The 21,176-nt window shown below is 47.1% G+C and overlaps 1 protein-coding gene across 16 annotated transcripts in view; it reads left to right on the top strand.

The window, feature by feature from the left end:
- Positions 1-21,176, top strand: part of NCOR2 (nuclear receptor corepressor 2) — a 226,709-nt gene that overhangs the window by 39,781 nt on the left and 165,752 nt on the right. Inside the window, exon 1 of one of the 16 annotated variants that reach the window (XM_030959043.1) lies at positions 10,387-10,492. The exons of 13 other annotated variants lie outside the window; for them this stretch is intronic. The gene's annotated coding sequence lies outside the window, so the exon portion shown is untranslated. Of the gene's footprint in view, positions 1-10,386; positions 10,493-10,615; positions 10,731-12,789; positions 12,904-21,176 lie in introns of those variants that run through there. 2 more of the 16 variants (XM_030959044.1, XM_030959042.1) reach the window with 2 other exon arrangements.

Here is a 21,176-nt window from a genome sequence, read left to right as displayed (position 1 = left end):
AATTGCTGTAGGTTTGTCATTGAGGAACTCCACACTGCCCTCTTGGCTGGAGCTTCCCCTTTCCCAGGTGAATGTTGGTACCACTGAGGGATGTGTTTTACACTTCAGTTTGCTTTGGCTCCTGCCTGATGCTCTTGTGACCATTGCAGTGTTGCTGTTTTCTGTTTTGCTGAGATGTGTGGAGGGAGTTTGGGTGACAGCAGTCTCTGCTGATTATATGATAGTTTTTTACATTCCTACAGCGGGTTTTGGTTTGGTCCTAGACCAGCCTTGGTGCTGTTTCCTTGGTCCCTGTGCCCCACTGATCTCCTTGGTGGGACTGTTCCCTGTCCTTCCCATCCCTGTGGTGCCTGGCACGTTGCTCCTGTTTCCACAAAGCATGATGGCACATCTGGTAACTCTGGGCACAATGATTTATCCTATTTCTTTATTTGAAAATAATCTCTTCATTTCCATCCTCCTGGGCTTCTTTCAAACAGCAGCACTTTGAAGGTGTGTGTCAGTTTGGGGATAAACATTAAGCTGAGTCAGAAGAACAATTTTGAAGTGAGGAAAAGCTGCTGAAATTGAAGACACTGGAGAAAATGCAGCCATCAGAGCCACCAAAAGGAATTCTCCTCTCTCCAGACAGCACGTTGAGGGCAGTCTCTCCCTGTCCTGGGCACACTCAGGCACTCAGTGCATTTTGAAGATGGGTTGTCAAGGCAGAGCTGGCTCTGGCTGGCAATTACTGACCTTTGAGGTAATGTGTCCTTAATAGAAGGATGTGAGTACATCAGAGGAAGAATTGTCATTGTCATTATCATCTTTTCACCTCCTTTTAAGAAGGGCAGGTCTATTAAAGGGCCTCTGCTCCAGCAGAACTGGTCCTGCCCCTCCAGGAGATGACTCCTGACTTTTCTGAAGAAAAGGTGTGGGGAGAAGGGACAGCCCAAATGACCAGAGCTCTGTGGCTGCTTTTTGAATTTCCCCCCTGCCCCACTGTTCTTTTTGCTACCAGGATTTACGTGCTGAGTCCCAGATGGTGTCTTCAGTGTAGTAGCCAAGCTTGCCTGATGCAGGGGCTGTGCTCCTGGGGACTACAGCTGGCAGTGTGCTTTGGGCAGAGATTGTTCTGCGTGAGGCAATAAATGCTCTGCAGGGAGACACCTGGGACAGCAGCTACAGGTGATGAACGACAGAAGATTTTTGTCACGTTCAGGGCAGTCTGACTCTTCCTTGTTGATGGTTTCCCTGGGAAAACGTCCAGATGATGAACAGGAGGATCATGCAACCACTTTTTCTCCAGGAATGGAGAGTGCTCCCCCTGTGCTGCTTCATCAGAGAATCTGGAGGTCTTTTGCAAACCTTCAGTTAGTCCTTGATTGGCCTTGGCACCTCCATGCCCAGAGCTCCTGTGACAGAGCAGCAGGATTGGAGACCCTTGTGACCCCCATCTCCCACGTGGGGGTAGAAGGATCTTGGCTAGAGTCCCTATGAAGGCAGAGGAGTTTGGTAAACCACAGGGTGTAGTGAGGGATATAACAAAGTGATTTGCATGGGTGCAGTGACCTGAGCAGGGCTCTGCACATTTCATGCGCAGTTGCGTTAAAGGGATGCTGATCATTTTCAGCATGACCTGCTAATTATCAGAGCAGATGAAAGCCTTTTTTTTCCCCCCTCTTTAAATCCTCCTCCCCCTACATGCTCTCTTCTTCTCCCTACTCCTTCCCCAAGCCCTTATCTAAGCTAATCAGCATGACACAAACAGCCAAAAAAGCAGGATTCTTCCAGCAGCTATTAAGTAGAAAGGAGACAGCGGGTGTCTGGAGCCCCTCGGGAGGGACTCGCCTGCTATAACCCACTGCTTTTAACAGCCAGAGTCAGAGCTGCAGAGTCAGAGCAGAAAAGCTTTAAGCTTCTTTCTTTTGAGGTCCTAATACTCAGTGACCTGTATGCTATGATGCAGATTTTTTTAGAAGACCCAAATGTGGAATTTTAGTGGTGATGAGAGGTTTCCCAGATACCTGATACATCTGTGATTAAATATAAATTAATATCAATAGCTGTATATTTTTTGGGGTAAGTTTTCAAAACTTTGAGACATGGCTATGTCCTTCAAGGAGAGTCTTTCCATTCCAAATGTCTGTTTATTGTTGATAAAGCATCCCTCAGCAGCAGAACACACAGCTAGAGGAGGGTTATGTTAATCTGGTGAAGTAGTTTCTGTGATTGCATCAAGCTGGACACAAGTTTGTTTTCTCCCATATTTCAAGCATTTGTTTTATCTGGAGCTGTGGGAAGGATTTTCCATTGTCCTCTGCTCTGTGCTAGATGAATACTTAAAAGTTGTGCTTGTGGTGATAAGGGAGCAGGCTGAGACAGAGGACAGACGTGTCTTAGGAATTTCAGCTGCGGTGGTGCGCTGGAGGGAGGCTGAGCAAAGGGACACCATGTTTAAATAGTGTGTCCTGAATTGCTTTAATTTGGTTCTTATTTTGTAAGCCGTTGGCTGGGTTTTCTGTCCTTTCAGAAATCAGCAGCTTCTTATGAAATATGGAGCTGTTTAAAAACAGACAGCAGCTGCTCCATCCTTGCGTCAGCACGGACTCGGCAGAAGGAAGGGGAATGGTAGACGGTTGTTTAGCTGTGATATTCTTCCCTTCATTGCTGTTGTCATATTGTGTTAACAGAAGGTCTGATCAAATATACACCAGGAAAGTAAGACTTAATGTTTCTTTGTTCTCCTGGAATGGTGTTGGGAGGGGAGTGGGGGAATGTTTGAATGAGACTTTTATTTATGTGGTTCAGATAGCTCAGCGTTGCCTGTGTTGGTAGAGATGTTGTTCTGCTCTTATTTCTTAGGCTGCTTGCTGTATTTTTAGCTGGGAAAAGTCTTTACTTTGTTTGTACAAAACCTCTGCTATGTGGTATGGAAACTTTGGGGGGGTGGTGGCATGAGTATTTAACAGGGAGAGTATGATCTATTCACACTGACTTCCTAACTTGTTTTAAACTCTCCTCTAAAAAAAAAATCTCAGCCAGATTCTTTAAAAAATAAAGTGAAAAATGAGGAACATTGTTGCACAAGAACTGGAAAGAACCCAAATAGTTTGCTTACTGTTAAAATTGCGACATGACTGGAAACATTTGGTAAAGAAAAATTAATTGCGTGGTGTATTTGTGGTTTCCTGTTGAATCTCAATTTCTAGAGGAGGTTGAAAATCCCATGGATGTTTCCTCAGATTACTAGATAGCATTATACCTTGTGTGCATGATGAAAGACCTTCAGTAAAGCGTGCCAGATATCCATGGCTGGCTATAAAAAGTCTCTCCCATCTGGAACATGACTGTTTTCTCCTTTTTAGTAGGATGATTTGAGCAGAGATAAACATGCAGTGAAATTTAGCCTGGTCCAGTCTTACTCCTCTACCAATATGGATTTCCTTGCAGTCTGGGAGTCACCTGAAGGAGAATGCTCAGCCTTTTAATGAGCTTTGAAGCCATGGGCAGGGATGGCTGCTAAGGGAGGAGGGGAGGATCAAGCAGTTGCCATTCAGCAGAGGATGGGCTTGAATGTGGTGGAAGATCTGCTCCGGGTCATCTCGCATCAGTCCTGGGTAATGATCCTGTGCATGCTGAGCTGCAGAGCCAGAGCTTGGGGGAGTCAGATGGGAGGACTACCAGGAGTGTTTGGAGTCCCCATCAGCTGTCCTATGAGAGGCCCCAGCATGGCCAGTCGCAAAGCCATGTCACAAAGCCATGTCACAAACCACTTCCATGCACAGCTGGAGCACCTGGGTGTGAACGCGGTCACACGTAGGAGGGGCTGGATGGACAGGCAGGGTGGTGAATGCTGGGGCAGATTGCTGAAGAACATGGTGGTTGCCCCTGTCTGGAGGCTTGGGGAGTGTCTTAGAGCTGCTGGGTGAAACTCTGGGCTGGAGACATCCGGCCATGGGTCAGATCAGAGCATCACATTGGCCACAGCCCCTGCTCTGCCTCCTCGTTTGATCACACAGAAGATGTTTGTGTATGCAAAAGCATAACTCATGATGACACAGGGCTTAAGGTTGTGAAATCTTTGAGGCTCTTCTGGGTATTCCTGTGGGAAGGGAAGAGTTATCCCTCAGATAATTTCCATGGGGAAATAGTTAATCTCATAAACACCAGAGGTTGTTTTGTAAAGTGAAGGCAGGGCTGTGGGGGAGCGTGGTTAACCATGTAGAGTGCGGACAGGCTGAAGCTCATAAAGGAAAAATGTATGTAGGAGTTTATAGATGTATATGCATGTATTAGAACTTCAATTTGAGATCACTGACTGAGATTAGAATGAGCTGCTGTGGAGCTAAACCACTTACAGAGAGCTGAGTGCAACTTTTTGAGATGGATGGTGGCCCCACAGCTTGATGACTGAGAACATGCACAGTTGTTTAAAGTCTGCTTCTTTAAAGTGTTGGGTTTTTTGGTATAGTTTGAAATAATGAAAAACTTATTCTAGGATTAATGCCCATCCAACTTCCTGAGAATTCCTATCCAGTTTTGAATGTCTGTGTTCACTCTTGGGCTGTTGGGAGTTAAATTTTCCTCTTGACTCAATTGTGGAAACAGTCTTCATTTATCGTTTCCCAGTTTAGCTCCCGTATTAAAATTGTAACAAGGCTGGGATTTATTTTTGTCTTGTGTACATTTATCTCCTGTGTATCCTTGTGTCTATTATTAGAGTCCTGCTCCATTGCTAAATGGGTTGGCCGAGTTCTTGGGGACAAAATATTGAAGCATATGACTAGACTGCAATACCCCTCAGCCACTCTGCTCTGCAGTATTCATAGTGCCTGGGTTTACCCAGCTTGTCACAGCTTATTTTAAATGCTGAGGATGCAGTGGGCAGAGCCAGCAGATAGGAGATCTTAAATGGCATATCAGTTTGTAAGTGAAAGGAGGGAGGAGGTGGATGTGGAGGGGAAGCTCCAGCTGAGAATAAACAGATAACAGTGGTGTGTGTTTGGGAAGCAGCTGACTTGCATGGCCTGGGTACAGCCCTCTTGTTCAGATTTTTTTATTTGGACTTTTTTTTTTTCTTGACAGGATATTTCTGTTTCAGACTGAAAATCAGGAAATGTGAAATACTCTGGAAGAGGACTGGTGTGGTGGTTGGATGGCTATGAACTTATTTCCTGAGTTAAAAAACAAGCTTTACATAGGTTCCAGCCATATTTCAAAGTCCCTGTGACTTCTGCCGGTCAGTGGCTGAACACTTGTCCTCCAATTTCTCCCTGACTCCTTGGCTTGCACAGGGGTGATTTGTGTTTCCACTAATCTTTCCTTCTGGTTCCACATCCAGTCTGAGCTGGCTGGTTTTTATCTTTGAGGAGTTTGCTCTGTTTTACAACTTTGCTGTTGAATATCTTCACCATGTTCTTGCTTTGCTTTCAGGATCTCTTTGTCAGTGTGGCCTTTTACATGTCTGCAGCTCTCTCCCAAGTGTTAGGAAGATGCTCAGGGCTCTGCACACTGTATTGCTATACCTTTCAGAGGTCTAGTTTTTGATGCTTTTAAAATATTTTTAAAGGTGCCTAGGCAGTGCTTTTGGCAAGGACATGGTCCAGAACTCACAGAAACAGAGCAGACCCTTACTGGAGTAAAGCACGGCTTGGGATCAGATTCTTGGTTTGATTTTTATTCCCTTCCACTTTGTTTCACTAAAAGATGTGATGAGCTACTTCCCTACTCTGATTTGTTGGATATTTTTTCCCTTTCTCTGCTGTCTGCAGGGTATATTCTGCTACTGGACTTCTTGATCCACTTGGAGAGGCATTGCCTAGTAATGTCAGCTTTTTTTTGCACAGATCCTTGAATGAGTCGTCTTTTTCCACCTCCTCCCTTCTTTGTGTTCCTCATCCAACATCCTTCGGTTCCTACGTACGTGCCACATGCTTCCTTTGTTTTGCCTGTGTTAACAGAATTTTCTGACGTTGGAGCCTGTTCTGAAGGATGTGGCTTGGCCTTTGCAGTTTTTTCTCTGCTGCAGGCTCTGGTGGAGGCAGGTGTGCCCAGTGTGCAGCTGTACCTGGGCTGGGTGTGTTTTTTGGAGGCTCTGGCTTGTGGAGCAGAGGGATGGTTTAGCCCTGGCCATGCACTGTGGGTGTAGGAGGCTTGGAGCTGCAGGGTAGGATCAGCACACAGGACTGAGTTGCCTGAAGGATTTTTTTACTGTGGCCACAGAATTGCTTGGCAGGTGGAGGAGAATTGATCAAACAAACCTGCTTCCACCAATTGTCCAGCTTTTGTATTTCTTTGGGGGATTTTTTTTATTTTTAATTTCATGGACTTTAAAGCCTGCGTGATTGAACAGTTTAATTAACTGTGGGAGCTGCTGGAGAGAACTTAGTGGGATTTTGTGCAAACCTTGCTCTCCTTTTCATGTTTTTGGCTCAGCAGAGTTGCTGTGAGCAAGCAGGCAGGAGTGCCCGAGGATGTGGCCCAGGTAAGATGTTATCACCCGAGCAGAGATCAAAGTGCCTGTGCCGCTGACTCTGGTGTGTAGGCTGGCTGTTTGGTGGTGGAACCAGTCCCTGCTCTGGTACCCCGACCTGGGCAGGCTGCTCGTGGAGCCAAGGTGCACCTTGGGCACATTGCTAACCTTTGGGTCATCTCCTCTTCCACCTGACACCTCAGACTATGTCAGAGGCTGTGAAACTGGCTACAGGAGGAATATCAGCAGTGGTGGTAAAGTTGTAGGAGCTTTATGGAAATCTGGAGGTTTGTCATGGCCTGCCAGCATGTTTTCAGAGATTGCTGACAGGTGGTATTTCAGCTTGTAATCCTGCTCTCCCTGCAGTGAATGGGTGAAGAGAGGTTCCCCATGACTTTGCAGAGGTTGGCATTCAGCCCAAGTTCTTCTCCCAGTCCTGTCAGGAAAGTCTCCATGTCTGGGTCCCTTGGCATGGCTGAACTTGTGTTTTCCAGGCCATGGGACCCACCTGAGGGCTGCTACAGGAGCTGTAAGTGGCTGCAAGTGGCTCCTTCTCCAGGGAGAGCTGGAGAAGTGAAGATCCACCTTGGAATAATGGAGCTTATAACAACAAGGTTCTGGCTTGTGTTTCCAGCTTTATTAGCAGTGATCAAAATTGATTTTCTAATGTATTTTTCTTGTGCTCCCACTGATTTTCTGTGGTCAAATCTGCCTTCTTGTTTTGTCCCTGTGCATGAATGGATTGTGTCTGGAGCTGGCTTTCAGGCTGCAGAGTCTGCTTCATCCTGACACCCAGCACTGAACATGCCCTGGCCATGCAGTCTGTCCAGAGGCTGTACATGATCAAACATGCACCTAATTGGTCTGGAATTGTTAAAGGTCAAGGATATTATTGCAGAAAGTCCACTTAAAAAAAAAAAAACAACAAACCAACAACATTCTGTAAGAGGTGCTGGTGGTTATTTCCTTTAAATCCTTAGATTTGGGTTTGAGGGGAAAAAATATTAAATGATGTGTTAAAGCTGAATAAAGAAGTTGGTATTGAATGTTCTAATGTCTTACAGATGCTGTGGGGTTTTGGGGTTTTATTTTAAATTTAACAATGGGAGTTGGAGTGGCTCCAGCACCATAAAGAATAGTCTGTTTAATTAAGGGTTTAAGCTGGAAGAGTGTGTGTAGTGTGATGCCATTTTAAAGTTTCAGCAGGGTTTTGTAGTTGTTATTCCTCATCTTGCATCATCCATCCCTGTGTCTGGGGTCATGGTGGGGCTGGATGCTCCTTGCCCAGAGAACAGAGGTTGGTCTGTGTAAGAGCAGGAAGGTTTCTCCAGATGTTTTAGCCCTGACTTCACTATTTTCTCTTTCTTGTGACTCCTGATGCCCACTTAAGGTGCTGTCTTTGCAGGCACGTGCATGTGGTATGTTACCAGGAAAACCAGCTTTGGTTTTCCCTAATAGCTCGGGGTTTTTCTTCAGGCTGGGGAGAGTCATGTTCTTGGATGTCATCTTGGTCACAGCAAATTGGGATGGAGGTTTTGGAGGAAGGGGCAGGAGACTGGGATCAGATGCAGCCTGCTCAGGAAGGTGTCCTGAGACACACTGAGGTTTCGCTGGAATAGAGGAGCAAGAGATAGTCCTGCTCTGAATGCCACAGACACAGCTCTAAGTCCCATCCCCATGGAAATTCTTAGGGTTCTCTGTGGCTTGTGTTCACCTGTGACTACTGGGGTGAAACCCAGAAAATTTACCATTAAAAAGAGACTAAATTATTATTCTCACCAAGAAAACAGAAGTATTCCAGTCATATGACAGAGTCCTCATTAGAAAAAATAACATTAAGAGATTTAAGTTTGGCACCTCTTCAGCCCATTCTGAGCTCGTGAGATTCAGGTAGATGCTCCATGACAGGTCTGGTTTTCTCTCCTCTCCTGTGTGGCTCTGCTTGGCTTTCTGGTAGCATAATGTGTATTTAATTATCAGCAGCAACAGCTGCTGCTCTTGGCCATCCTGCACACTTTGGTATAGGAACCAGCATCTGCCAGGGTGTGCTGCATCCTGGGTTGTGCTGAGATGACTGCTTGATTATTTTTTTCTTTTTTTTTTTTTTTTTTTTCTGTGAGAATTAGGCTCTTCTGTGGCATTAGGAATTGTAGCCTTGTATCAAGGGCTGAGCAGCTGTGAGCCTGACATGTACCAAGGAACCTTTATGGTTTGCATTTAGTCTCTCCTGGTATGTTTATTCCCATAAAATAATTAATTGAACTAGAGCTCCAAGCAGTGTTATCACCTCTACACATTAGAAAATCATAATCATGCTCTGCAACTTAATGAGATTTAGAAAGAAACGTTCTTTTTTTGTTTGCCTTCTGGTTTTGAGTGTTAAAGACTCCCAGGGGTCGTGCATTCCAGTCTTTCCTGGAGATCAGGGGGCAGTGGGCTGCGGTGTGCAGAGGGCTGGCCATGGAGAGCCACCAGTGCAGAGCAGCAGCCTTTGGGTTTCCCAGCATTCTTGCCAGGAATGGAGCTGGATTGTGAACACTGGCAAAACTGTTTTGAGAACTGAGCATTGAGAATGGAGTTAACTCTGTTTTTGTGGTGGCCTTGGTTCTGCCAGTTCTTCAGTTTTCCCTTTAATTTCTATTGTTTTCTTTGCTTATTTGCTAACTTGCAAAATTCAGCGAATTGCAGAGGATCTCCCAGCCCTCGGGGTGAGTTTTCCTCAGGGCAGTGGCACTCACTGAGCTCATGCTCAGAGGTGTAAATGCAGCTGGGACCTGCTGGCCTTCGGGTGCTCAGGGCCTGTGCCAGGGTGTGGAGGTGGTGGGGTCATCCTGGACAGTGTGTGGGTAGTCAGGGTAAATATTAACTTCCCATGATCTTGGGGGCTGCTCTGTGTGTGTGGTAGCTGCTCATTTCACTAGGATTTGGTTGAAACACAGTCATAAGGCTCTTTAACTTCATCAGTCTTCCTACACCACTGACATTAATGATGGCTTGAGTGTCTGCTTCTCTTCTGTTTGAGTTTTGCTGCTGTTTCTCAGTCTTGCCAGGATGTGTTACTGCTTTTAACTGATTCAGCTTCAGAACAAGCCCCAGCTGTATGGGCAGGTTGCCCTACACTGCCGCAGGGGCACAGGGCATCTCGAGTGCAGCTGGTTCTCCAGGACATCCCTGCAATGCTGTCCCAAAAGGACACATGACTTCTTCTCCCAGCATTTGATGAGGGAGGATTTGTGAAGCATCTTGCTTCCCTGCAGCTCTGCATATCACACCCAGAGCCCCACCAGCCTGCTCACAGCTCGCCCAGGAGGGCAGTGACAGAAGCACATGCACAAAGTGTTGTTTTGTGGTCTGTTTTCTCTCAGGCCGGGCAAGCTGGAGGAGAACCTTGCATGCAGCCCGCTGGAGGCAGCGAGCAGAGCAAATGTACCTGCTGAGTAACAGACTGAAATAACCCCAGAAGAGCCCAAATGGGCTTGTGGCACTTAGTGCAGATGCTGTGTCTGTGACAAATCAACAAATCCAGTAGATGGGAAACGGTTCCTGCGTGCTGTCCCTGGGAAGAGGAGCATCCCCTGCTCCACTGCCCCATGACCCTGGACCGTCTGGGCAATTCCTGCTGGTGGTGCAGGAAGGAAACGGTTAAAGGAGGAGAGGTTGTCAAGTTGGGTTAGCCATCAGATAGCTAATATTTTAGAGGTTTTTCAGAGCTAAGCTATAAAAAGGCCGTAGCAGTATTTCAACTCGCCCATTGTCTGCTGGAAGCCAGCCAGCGTTGCCATGCCGACGAGGAATTATTACTTGCTGCCAGAGCTGGAGGAAAAGCTCATACTTTTGGCTTCAAAACAGGAGGGGTGGACTTATGTAATCCACTGTGTTTATAGGCTGAGACTGGCAGGAGCATTGAGAAATAATTACAGGCTTTCCATTTCATTTCCAGATTGGTTTTAAGGCTGTGTGGCCTCGCTTTATTTATTTATTTTGAAGTTAAGAGAGTGGCTGCTAAAGATGCAGGAGGTGATGTGGGGATGCTGCTAGGTAAGTACCCCCCACTTCCCTCCCCCGGCTGGCTGGGAGGCTTTTGTTTTGGTGGCATTTTGTGTGGAGAACTAAACTAGGCCACAGCAGAAAGAAGTTGCTTTGGAAATCTGGGACTTGGCCCGGCAACACAGCAGCAGCGTTCAGTGCTGGAGGCTGAGCACACTCCTGCGCTCGCCTGGCTGCTTGCTGCTGGAGGTGAAGTGCAAGGTTTTGTGAGCCCCTGCTGCTTTCTGAGGTGATTTTTTTTTCCCTCCAGCCCTCCTTGGTGGGGAGCATGTAATTTTTTGGGGAGGGTAGCAACAAGGGAAAAGGAGAGAAAAAGTTTGGCAATATTTTTTTTCCCAGACGCTTTGGTCTCGCACGTCGGCCGGAGAGGGGATTTGTCAGTGGGATCAAAGCAGTTTTGCTGATGTTTCGTGCTTTTGAGAGGTGGATTGCAAAGTTTAGCCTGTAATTAATGTGGGTTTGTTCGTCCTGGAGCAGTCAGCAGATGATGCTGTAATTTGGGTTTGCCTGGAAAGCGGCGCTCGGTGTGTTTTGACTTGGGTCGGGCCGGGGGGAGTTTGCAGTTGCTGCTCTGGTGCTGCTGTCACATACAGGGAGTTACTGCTGGAGAACTCTCCTGCAGAACTTTGAGAATGGGTGGTTCTACTGGTTCTGAGGGTCGTGGTCCTGTAGTCCTGGGGAAGACACTTGTGATGGGATGGGGATTCCAGGAGAGATGGTGAGATGGGGCTTTAGCTGAGCTGGGAGGTGGCAGCAGGGACAGGGATGCTGCGGGTGGGACAGGGGGCTGTGCTGGGACAGTCAGAGCTGGGCTGAGCTGTGCTGCTCCTCATCGTGCTCAGTTCTCCTTCAAGAAATGAAAATCTTGCAGCTGTGACTTTCTAAATCTCTTTAACGCTGGGTCTAAAGCTCCAAAGAGTGAAGGAAGCCCGTTTTTAGAGGGGATGAAGAAGAATGCTTTGATATGCTGCAAACTTGCTGCAGAGGTTATAAAGGTGTATAGAATCTGCAGTGTGCTGATTTTTTTTTTAAGTTTTCTTTCATTGCACAGCATCCTACTAAGGAGTTACCTTCTCAGTCCATGCTAATCTGCCTTCTTGCCACTGTTGTATGGTGTGTACAGATGAAATATCCCAACTGCTGTGCCATACTGCTCTTGAGAGTGGACTCCAGTGTTGACCAACACTTGTGACTCAGAGATCTTGCACTTCTTAGGGCAGCTGCAGTCCCAGATGAACATATCTGGGCTCTGTCTTGAAACACAGGGGTGCCTCAGTGGAACTGGTGTACACAACAGCTTGTTGAATGCACACTGCAGAAATAAGCTGCTTTTCCCACAGTTTCCCACAGTTATAGGCAAGAACTTGGGAGAGTGGTGACATGCTTTCCCTGGGGAAATGTCCCTTGAAACAGCAGGTTTGCCTGCTGTTATCAGAGACGCATGGGTGTGTTACACAAAATAATTCAATCATTTAATGATCCATAATACTGCTCTAACTCCTACCACAGATGCTGTTGGATTCAATGCAAGTTGGATTTGTTACTGCAGGGGTTTTTGGGTTTTTTTTTCCTTTCTCTGGGATTCATGCCAAGATGAACTGTATGTTCTGTTCGTAGGAGCTATGAGTAATGTATGTGTGAATCTATAACATAAGTAATACGAGTATATAAAATGTGTGAGTGTGCAGGATCTGTGTGTCCTGTGTCTGCAGAGCACCGCACACATGCTCTGTGTGCGTTCTGAAATGGGGTGTGATACATGTCTGGGCAAAATTAATGACATGCCTTGGAGTTCCTGCTCGCTGCAGAGCCCTGTCTGATGGCCTCATCACAGAGAGCTGAGCTGAAATCCCAGTCACAGCTACGGTTTGGCTGCTTAATTGCCCTTTTGGAGGAGTTACAAATTAGAGGGAGCTGGAAGTCCCTCCCTGTGCCTTAACGGAAGCCAGCCTTAGCAGAGAGGGGAGGGATGCTTGCTCTGTAGCCTGATGTGCTCTGTGGGGTTGGTGGATCAGTGAGGTGTCTGGGGGTGTGTTCCTTGGAGCAGGGGGTACAGGGAGTGCTGGGGGTTCCTCTCTGTATCCCCCCAGGTGGGTGCTGCTCCAGGAGCTGCTGTGTGAGTGATGCACTCCAAGGCAGGCCTGCTGCTTTTTAGTAGGATATTTTTTTTCAGATGAATAAAATGGGCTTTCACTCATAAATTATTTTTCTTATGTGAAAAATGAGAAGGTGGCAAGTAGCCAATTTCCCCGCCTCCCTCTTCCCAGCTCCGATGAGGTCATTGCCTCTTAAAGTTTATACCACGCACTGTGAGACATGGCTGGAGGAGCAAGAAGGCAACAAATGATTCTCTGAGAGCGGGTGGGAGTGATGGCCGCCCATCCCTGAAGTGTTAGTCAGCCGTAAGTGATACCTGGGCAGCACAGAGGGGAGGGGGCCTGGTGCAGATCGCTGGGAAAACCTCACAGGATCGGATCCGTGTGGGAGGGAGCGCCCTGGTCTCTGCCCAGCCCTGCTGTGCTCCAGGCACCCGGCACAACAGGGTCTGGGGTGCTTTGGGTGCAGCTCCACGGGGTGGTCCTGCTGTTTGGTGGGCTGCCAGGTGGAAGGAGACTGAGCATGGCCTTTGGTGAAATGGGACCAGCAGCAGTCCTGGCATTCCTTGTCTGAGCTTGCTCTTGTGTCCATTTACTTTTCCTCGGGAATTTCCTCAGCGCTGTTTTTGCAGTGGGGTTGCGAAAGTTCATGACCCAATGAAGGATCTCTCCAAGACCTTTGTGTCCCTGGCTGAGTGGCTGCCTGGAGAAGCTGTTTTTCTTTTCCCTTGAACTCCATGCTGAGCTGTGTGTGGATTCATGAGCTATTGTTTTCTCCTTGTCTGTCCCCCCCATCCCATGGTGGAAGCGATAGGAAACAGGACTGCCCAGAGTAGGAGATGGAACCTGGGGCTTTCCTACACACTGCACCCAGGAGGGTGGGTTTGGAGAGCTGTACCCTCCTCCCCACAGCCTCCACTGGGGTACTTGGGGACAGTGGCCTGCATTGTCTGTGGTTTTCAGGTGCAGCATTGGCCTGAAACCAGTATTTCATAGGTGCCATCATTGATCATTGAAATCTCAGTGCTTTTTTACTGCCTGGTGCCTTTGCTGTGGCTCTGATTTTGGCTGGAGTGCATTCTGGGGTGGTCAGGGAGAGGACTCTTGATGTGTCTCTTACTGTTTCACAGCCCTGTCATTGCTCTGTGGAGGTGTGATGGGCTGGAGAAGTACAGGTGGAAGTTAGGGAGGGAGGGGTCCTACGTAGCACTGGGCTGTTGGTCACAAACTTAATAAAACCCAACCTGTATTAAAATTGCTCTTCCATTGCAGCTTTTCTGTTCCCAGGAGATCATTGAAGTGTCCTGGTACTTCCAGCTGCTCTTGTGCTGCTGCACCCCAGTGATATCTTCTGTTCACCAATTCTTTGTCTTTTCACTTCTCCTTAGCAGCCTCATGGATTTTTTTTCTCTGTCGACACAATACAATCATTCCTTGTTAGCCTATCTTGCTCTTTCCTCTTTCAAGGAAGGGAAGGAGCAGGGGAACCAGATCTGATAATTCCAGTGAGTAGAACTGTTCCCCTGAGCCCTTTATAAAGAAATAAAAAGGCTCTCCTTCTCTCTGCTTCTCTTTGAGTACAAGCACTTTACCCTCTTGGATTCCCTGCAGGCTCCTCATACTGCTAAAATTGAAACATCAAGATGTCTGAGGCAGCAGGAATTACCATCAGTGTTTTGACACCTGGAGGTACAATTTCTATTAGCTTTTATATAAAAACAACACCAGTTTTGCCAACAGAGTTCTTGTTAAATAATGCATGAAGACCCCACTCCTGACAGTAGGTATTTTTCTTTCACTTCCCTGGACTCTTGGAATATGGCTTAATTTTTGTGACCACTGGGGAAAACAATATGCACTCTCACACATGGAAATATGTATGTGGACACACACGTGCTTAACTCCCAGGCAGAGAGTCAATTACCCCGTTTGCTAATTAATGAGGGGAGATAGGGGAAAGCAATTTGAGATTGGTCTGCTGAGCAGGCTTGGGTCATTGTTTTATTTTCTGGGAGCAGCAGAGCACAGTCCTCCTGAGAGCTTTGATGGCGAATAAGACTGTTTGTGTGTGATCTGGGAGGGTGTGCCTGCTCCCAGGCAGGGATGAGCACAAGGGTCATCAGGAACAGAAATGGGAAACTTGTGGGTTTGCCTGGATGATGCTTGGCATGGAGCATATGCTATGTGCTCACTTTTGGGGGAAATGAAGTACAACAGAAGGGCACAGCATGTGGATGTGACTGCTAATAGTGAGAATCAAAGTACAGTTTTGACATTTCTAACCTAATAAGTGGCGCTGCGTGCGAGAGCCTGCTTATTTTCCTTTTTCACCATGAGATGCTTTGACAGAGGAGTAAAGTCCCATTTTGACATTTCTGTCATTTTAACTAAAGAGAGAGATTACAGTAAATTGGATTAAGTGAAAATCTTCTTCAGATGTTTGTGGTTTGGGCTGATTTATGGATAGATGTCATTTGAACGTCATTCTGCATTTTTTAAGCATCTGCTTGATGGTTGCTTTAATGCTGTTTCTGCAAATAGTCCACGCAGAGGAGGGAAGGCTGAGCAAGCAGCAGCACCCCGTGACAGAGCTAATGCTGGTGTGTGGCATGGGGACAGCCAAACAGTGTCCTTCTCACGCTCCTGGACTCGCAGTGCCAGACTCTGTAACGGGTGCTCGCCTCTCATTTGAGTTCCTGTTATTAAACTTCGTTATCTTCTGCTGAAAGTCACTTAAATAGGCTTTCAAAAGTATTTTTCCCACCCTGGAGAGAGATGGTTGAGCACACACATTCCTTATTGTGCTCTTGGCCAATCTGGGCTTGCCTGTTTCCCCATGACCAGCAGTGACGTTCTTCTGGTTACGCTCATGCAGAGCCCTCGCTCACCATGCCTGTGACTTCTCCAGAAACCAAAATATTCTCCTGAACGTGTGCTGGCTCACTGACATGAACAACAGTGAAAATACTTTGTCCATGCACGGATATTTCCAAAAGATAGTGTTGAAAGTTCTTCCATTAAACTTACAACCTGAGACTTCTGAAATTTATACGTCCTTCGTGGCTTCCTCCTCCTAAGCTATTTAGAAGCTGCTGGTGCCATTTGGAAAGCTGCATAATCTCTTGTGGGTGATGATGTAATCAGCACTGTAATCAAATCTGCCAATGATGTCATTGCTGGAGTAGTCCAGTGTTCCCTGGCGCAGTGATTAGTGGGATGGGATTGAAGTGTCAGTGCAGTTGGGGATAGAAGATAGGATGTCCCCACCCTGGCAGGTGTGGGGCAGTTGGTGATGGAAAATGGGATGTCCCCACCCTGGCAGGTGTGGGGCAGTTGTTGGCCAGTGCTGATCCTGGAGCTGCCTCTGTTCCACACTGTGCTCTGTACTGGGGCTGGGGGTGAGACTGAAAAAATTGCCTTAATTCTCTCAAGGGATGTCTCAGACTGTGTCTGTATTTAGTTTTACTGTCCTGGGGCAGGAGGGCACTGCCTAGATGTAAGAAAGGTGCCATCAGAAGCAGAATGTATCAAATCCCAGCTTCTTGGGGTGAGTTGGCTGCTGATGCTTCACATCTTCCCTCCCAGCTGAGCCCCTGGTTTGATTTGCAGGGTCTCAGCACTGCCAGAGTTTTCTCCTGCTGGTGGTGACACCAGGGCTGTGTTGTTTTGTTTTCTCTCTGCCCAGCTCAGTTCTTTGCAGCATCCTTGCAGTTACAAGACAAGGTTTTGCCTTTTGCCATGTGAGCATTTTGTGTCAAAGGGCAATTCTTTAAACATTTTCTATGTTATTTTTCATGATACCATTATTAGTAGAAGATCACACTAGTGAGGGAAGATAAATTTGTAATCCTGCTTAATGGCTGATCTTATCCAGCTGAGTAACTCTCATTGCATAAGGGACAGTGACCTGAAATCTTCTTAAACCATTGGACAGGATGCCTTTCCCTTCTCTACTTAGCACACATGGGTGTGATACAGACTTTAAATGGTTTAAAGTTTAACTGTTTTACTTTGAAATTTGAATACCTGCTGATAGCTAACCTTTGGATTGGTGTGCCAGAGAGAAGAGTGGTGCTGCAGGGTGTGAGTGACTTTATGTATCACTCTGTGTTAAACTGCATCTCTTGCTCTTTGGGATTGCTAAACAGCATTTACAGCAGTTACCTGGCATGAATTACAGGAGGATCAAACAGGAGAGCTTGATCACAGCCCTTCTCAGGCAGGTTCATGAGAGGGGCTGGGGTGGGAGTCTGGGGGATGCTCTGGCACTGGGGACAGCTCTGCTCCTCCATCCCTCTCCATGCCACTGCTGGGTACCACAGAGAGGGTGGCTGGGTTGTTGGCACTGCTCCTTCGTTTACCAAAGGTGATGTCCTGGTGGATGCCACTGGGGAAGGAAGAGAGTTTTCCCTCTCAGATCTGGGTGAATCAGTGCTATCTGTGATGGATTCTCACTGTGACAGGCTCTAAATGGGAACTCCCAGGGGAAATTAGCCTGCAGCTTTTGCCTTTATTAAATATTCTCCAGTGCCATCCCAAAGGACAGCTTTTTAGTGCTCTGCAGTGTTTCGTCTGTATTTTTAACATCACCTACATGGAATGTGGCAATATATGGTCTATATTTATGTTAAAGCTTATGCAAAATAGTTAAGAAATGATAGATTGCATGTTCTGTTCTTCAGATCTGTAACATGATGGGGTCCTGTACGTAGGTGTGGGAATCTCAGCTGGAGATATTGCAGATTATTACAAAGTCCAATAGCTTACTTAGAGTTAGGGCTTATAATGATTGATTTAGCCATTTATTCAAACACCTATTTAATGATTGATTAAGCCTTTATAAACTATTTGCAACTTTTAAAATGGGACCTGATGTATTGTAGCTCCATTAGCATCTAGCTAATAAAATCGGCTGTGGACCTGCAACACCGATTTTGTTGACAGAAATTATATTTCATGTGTTGAAGTATTAAGTACGGAGGAGTACAATGTGCTGCCTTGCTTCTGTCCTTCCAGCAGCTCTGACAGAGCTCTTTGCTGGCTTGGAGCAGAGCCCTGGTGGTGCTGGTGACTGTTCACACACATCCCAGCTGACCTGGCTGCTGCTAGAGCAGGTGGGCTCCTGCACTTTCCCCTGTGGCCCTGTCTGATCTCCCTTGCCTTTAGGCTGAGGGAGATAAAAGCTGCAAAAAGAAGAGGGTGGTTTGTGTGGAGCCATGGGATGCCAAACTGGAATCTCACTGAAGAGGCTGGGTTGGAGTGGGAGAGCAGGAAGGTTGCTTTGAAAGAGGAGAGGTGCAGGCAAAGCTCTGCATCCTGCTCCATGCCCAGAAGTGTGCTGTCTTCTGAGTTTCACTAGAATCTCAGCATGGCTGGGGCTTGAAAGGACCTTAAAGATCATCTGGTTCCAGCCCCCTGTAGCTTCCACTAGATCAGATTGCTCAACCCCCCATCCAACCTCTCCTCACCTTTATTTAACCAAGCACCAGAACCTAGAGGTAAATTCTGTACACAAGATTATAGAAGACAGGCTTTTCCAAATCTGACTTTTGTCTGTGTATAAAAGGATTTTTTTCCATGAACTGCTCAACTTTCCATTTGCTTGAGCTGTACAGAGCTGGCAGCTGGGATGAGCTGTGTAATGGGATATCTGAATTGCAGCAGGAAACCAGCTCCAGTTGAAGCAGACCTGATTTAAAAGCAAATTCAGTCAAACCAGTACAAACTCCTGCTGGGAGAAATTAAAACTGCTTTATGTCCAATGGATGGCACTTGTGCTCAGGTCAGGAATTGCTGCTGAGGGATCCTCAAGTGGACAAGGAGCAGAACCTCTCAAGGGCAGGTTGAGCAAGGCACATCCCTGATGCTCTGCCCTTCTCACAGGGCTGTGGGAGGAAGGTAAATTTGGCAAGGGCTGACTTTTCCTGTGTCCCCACTCCTGCCTAGTAGGTGACTTTGTGCTGCATGGTTAAATGATCTTGGTGAGTGGTGTTTGGATGGTAATGCTGTCCTTTTCCTTGGCAGTCTGAGCTTGTAGACTTGGAAATATTTAGGCAAGGCTGATGATGTAAATGAGCACATGGGGACGTGGGAATGGTCCTGCCCTGTGGGTGGCTGATGTAAAAACAAAACTGGGAAGCCTTTTCCAGGCTTGGGCTGTGGAGCAGGGAGGTGGTTTTGTGGAAGGCTGCAATTAATATTTCTCTTTCCATGTTGTTAAACAGTTCAGCATTCATTTCTTTACCTCTAGCATCTGCCTGCAAGATTTGTGTGTTTGTTTCTGGAGATTTCCTACTCCTTAGCAATCAGGCATGCTGTAGGAAATGGAGGGAGAAGGGGTTGGCTCCAGTGGCCTGAGCCCATTGTTCAGTTCCCAGCCAGCTGTGCTGCAGCTGTTTGCAGTGCAGAGACCACAGGGACTGGAACAGAGGGGGTTTCCCAGAGCTCACCCCTGGGCTGGGCAGGAGGTGACACAGGAGGGTGCCCTGTCTGCCTGTGCCCCTCCAAGGGGATGTGTGTGGGTGTTGTGTACAGTGCTGCTCTGGGACATTGTGATAGGATGAAGAAAATGAAGGTTTATTTACCCTGTGAAGGTTTATTTACCCTATCTGCTCTAATATTTTCTTTCCTTGATTTTTCTCTCTCTGTAAAGTTTATCACTTTAACCCAGGGATAAGAAATAAACTGTGGGGGACACTAATGAATTGCAAGAGGGGAAACAGCAAATTCCCCTTTGGGTAAGAGTTTACTGTTCAAGCCTTGACCTTGTTAAAACTTGTTAACTCAATAAAAGTTTGAGTATTTAAAGACAAGCGACTTCTTCCTGCCTTGAGGGGCATAATTAAGTCATTCCACACCCCTTAAAGCAGAGCTGTGGGAGGAGGACTGAGGAGCTCCCTATCCTGCCTGCTTAAGTCAGTCAACAGCCTTGCACCTGGGTCATCTCTGTCCTGCAAGGCAGCACTCCTGAGCTGTGTGGGGCTTCTGCTGGGACAGTCTGGCAGTGGTGGTGTGGGAAACCTGCTATTTCCCAGCTGCTGGGAGGATGGCATTGCTCCTTTTGAAGGGCAGGCAGTTCTTCCGTTGGTTGAAATTGTGGTCAAGTGTTTTGTATTAAAGCAGAATGAATTTCCTGGGTAATGCATGCAGCAGAGTTTCACAGTGTGTGTGTGTGCTGTGTTCATCCATAAAAATTCCTGTACAACTTAAAAGCTGGAGAGTTACCCAAGTACAGAAACTTGCTGTTTTTCCAGTTTGAAGTGGCATGTCTGTGCCTACTGAGCTGTAATCAGTACCCAGTGATGTGAATTCTTCTGGAATTGCAGCTCCAAAGACGGACAAATAAGGACTTAGCCATGCCAGAGGGCCCCAGGAGCACACACACAGTGCCCAGCTCTGCAGAGGAGTCACTCCTGATGTGACTGCTTTACACCTGGAGTGCTGTGATGGCCTCTTGGCTATTTAAAAAGCATTTGGCTTCATTTTTTTTCTTTTTGTTGGATTTGTGTTCCCTGGGTGGGCTCAGGGGCTTTGCAGGAGCAGTGGGAAGGGCTGTGTGCTGTGGTACAGAGCCCTCACAGGCGCCACAGCTATCTTCAGTGAAATCCACCATCACTGGCTACTCCCAGTGAAGCAGCAGGGCTGTTAAAAGCAGCTGTCTCATGAGCAGCTCAGCTGCCCAAGTCATGGAGATTTGGGGGCAATAATTGTCTTAGCTGTCCCTGTGTAAGCTGCCTTGTATCAGCCTGATACCCCAGGAAACTCATTGCCTCAGCAGAGACAATTTTGCATGCCATGTCTTTTCTTGCTGTGCATGATGAGCGTTCATCTCAGTTTAAATCTGAGGCCTTCATCAAGGTTATTAGCTCAATGCATGGAAGTACTGGGAAGCATCCTTAAGTACCTCCCAGATGGACTCTGGAAAGATTATTATGCCATAATTTGTTTCTATCGCTCCACAAAAGCAGCATTTGACCTTGAGGCTGTGGCTCTCCTATTTCCTCTGCTGGCATTCCCAGTGCTCTTGTCCAGACCAGCTTGGTGTGAGTTCAGTGAGTCAGGGGCAGAGCTGCTGTGCTGCCCACATCAGGAGGATTGCTTCGTGTCACACGCTTCCCTCGTGGTTTTCTTTGTTTCTGTTACATGGCTGAAGGGTTGGAGGGTGAGGAGCCCTTTGAAACCTTGGCCCCAGGACAGGTGGAGGGGGACAGGAGGTACCTGTTTGTGCCTGTGCAGTGGCAACAGCAAACTGGGCCAGTGACTCACTTTAGGAATAGCTTGACATTGGCAGCTCAGGAGGTTTTTAGAGTAGTTATTAATTATTATTACTAAATAGCTTTGAGTTCAGCAATTGCTAAACAGGATGGACTGATAGCCCAGGGACTGGGCATTTTGCCAGCAGACAAGGCAGTCTCCCCTCCCTCCCATGTGACAGGGCAGGGACAGCAGAGTCTTCTGACTCCAGTGCTCATTGCTTCTCCCTGCAGCCGCAGACCCTGCGAGATATCTCATCTGTGCAGCATGAATTACAGTCACCTTTCAAGGACTCCTGCAAACTGAGTCCTCAGGCTCCCAGAAAC

Source organism: Camarhynchus parvulus, chromosome 15 (genome assembly GCF_901933205.1).
Source record: "Camarhynchus parvulus chromosome 15, STF_HiC, whole genome shotgun sequence".
Lineage (NCBI taxonomy): Eukaryota > Metazoa > Chordata > Aves > Passeriformes > Thraupidae > Camarhynchus > Camarhynchus parvulus.
This window is presented reverse-complemented; position numbering and strand designations above follow the sequence as displayed.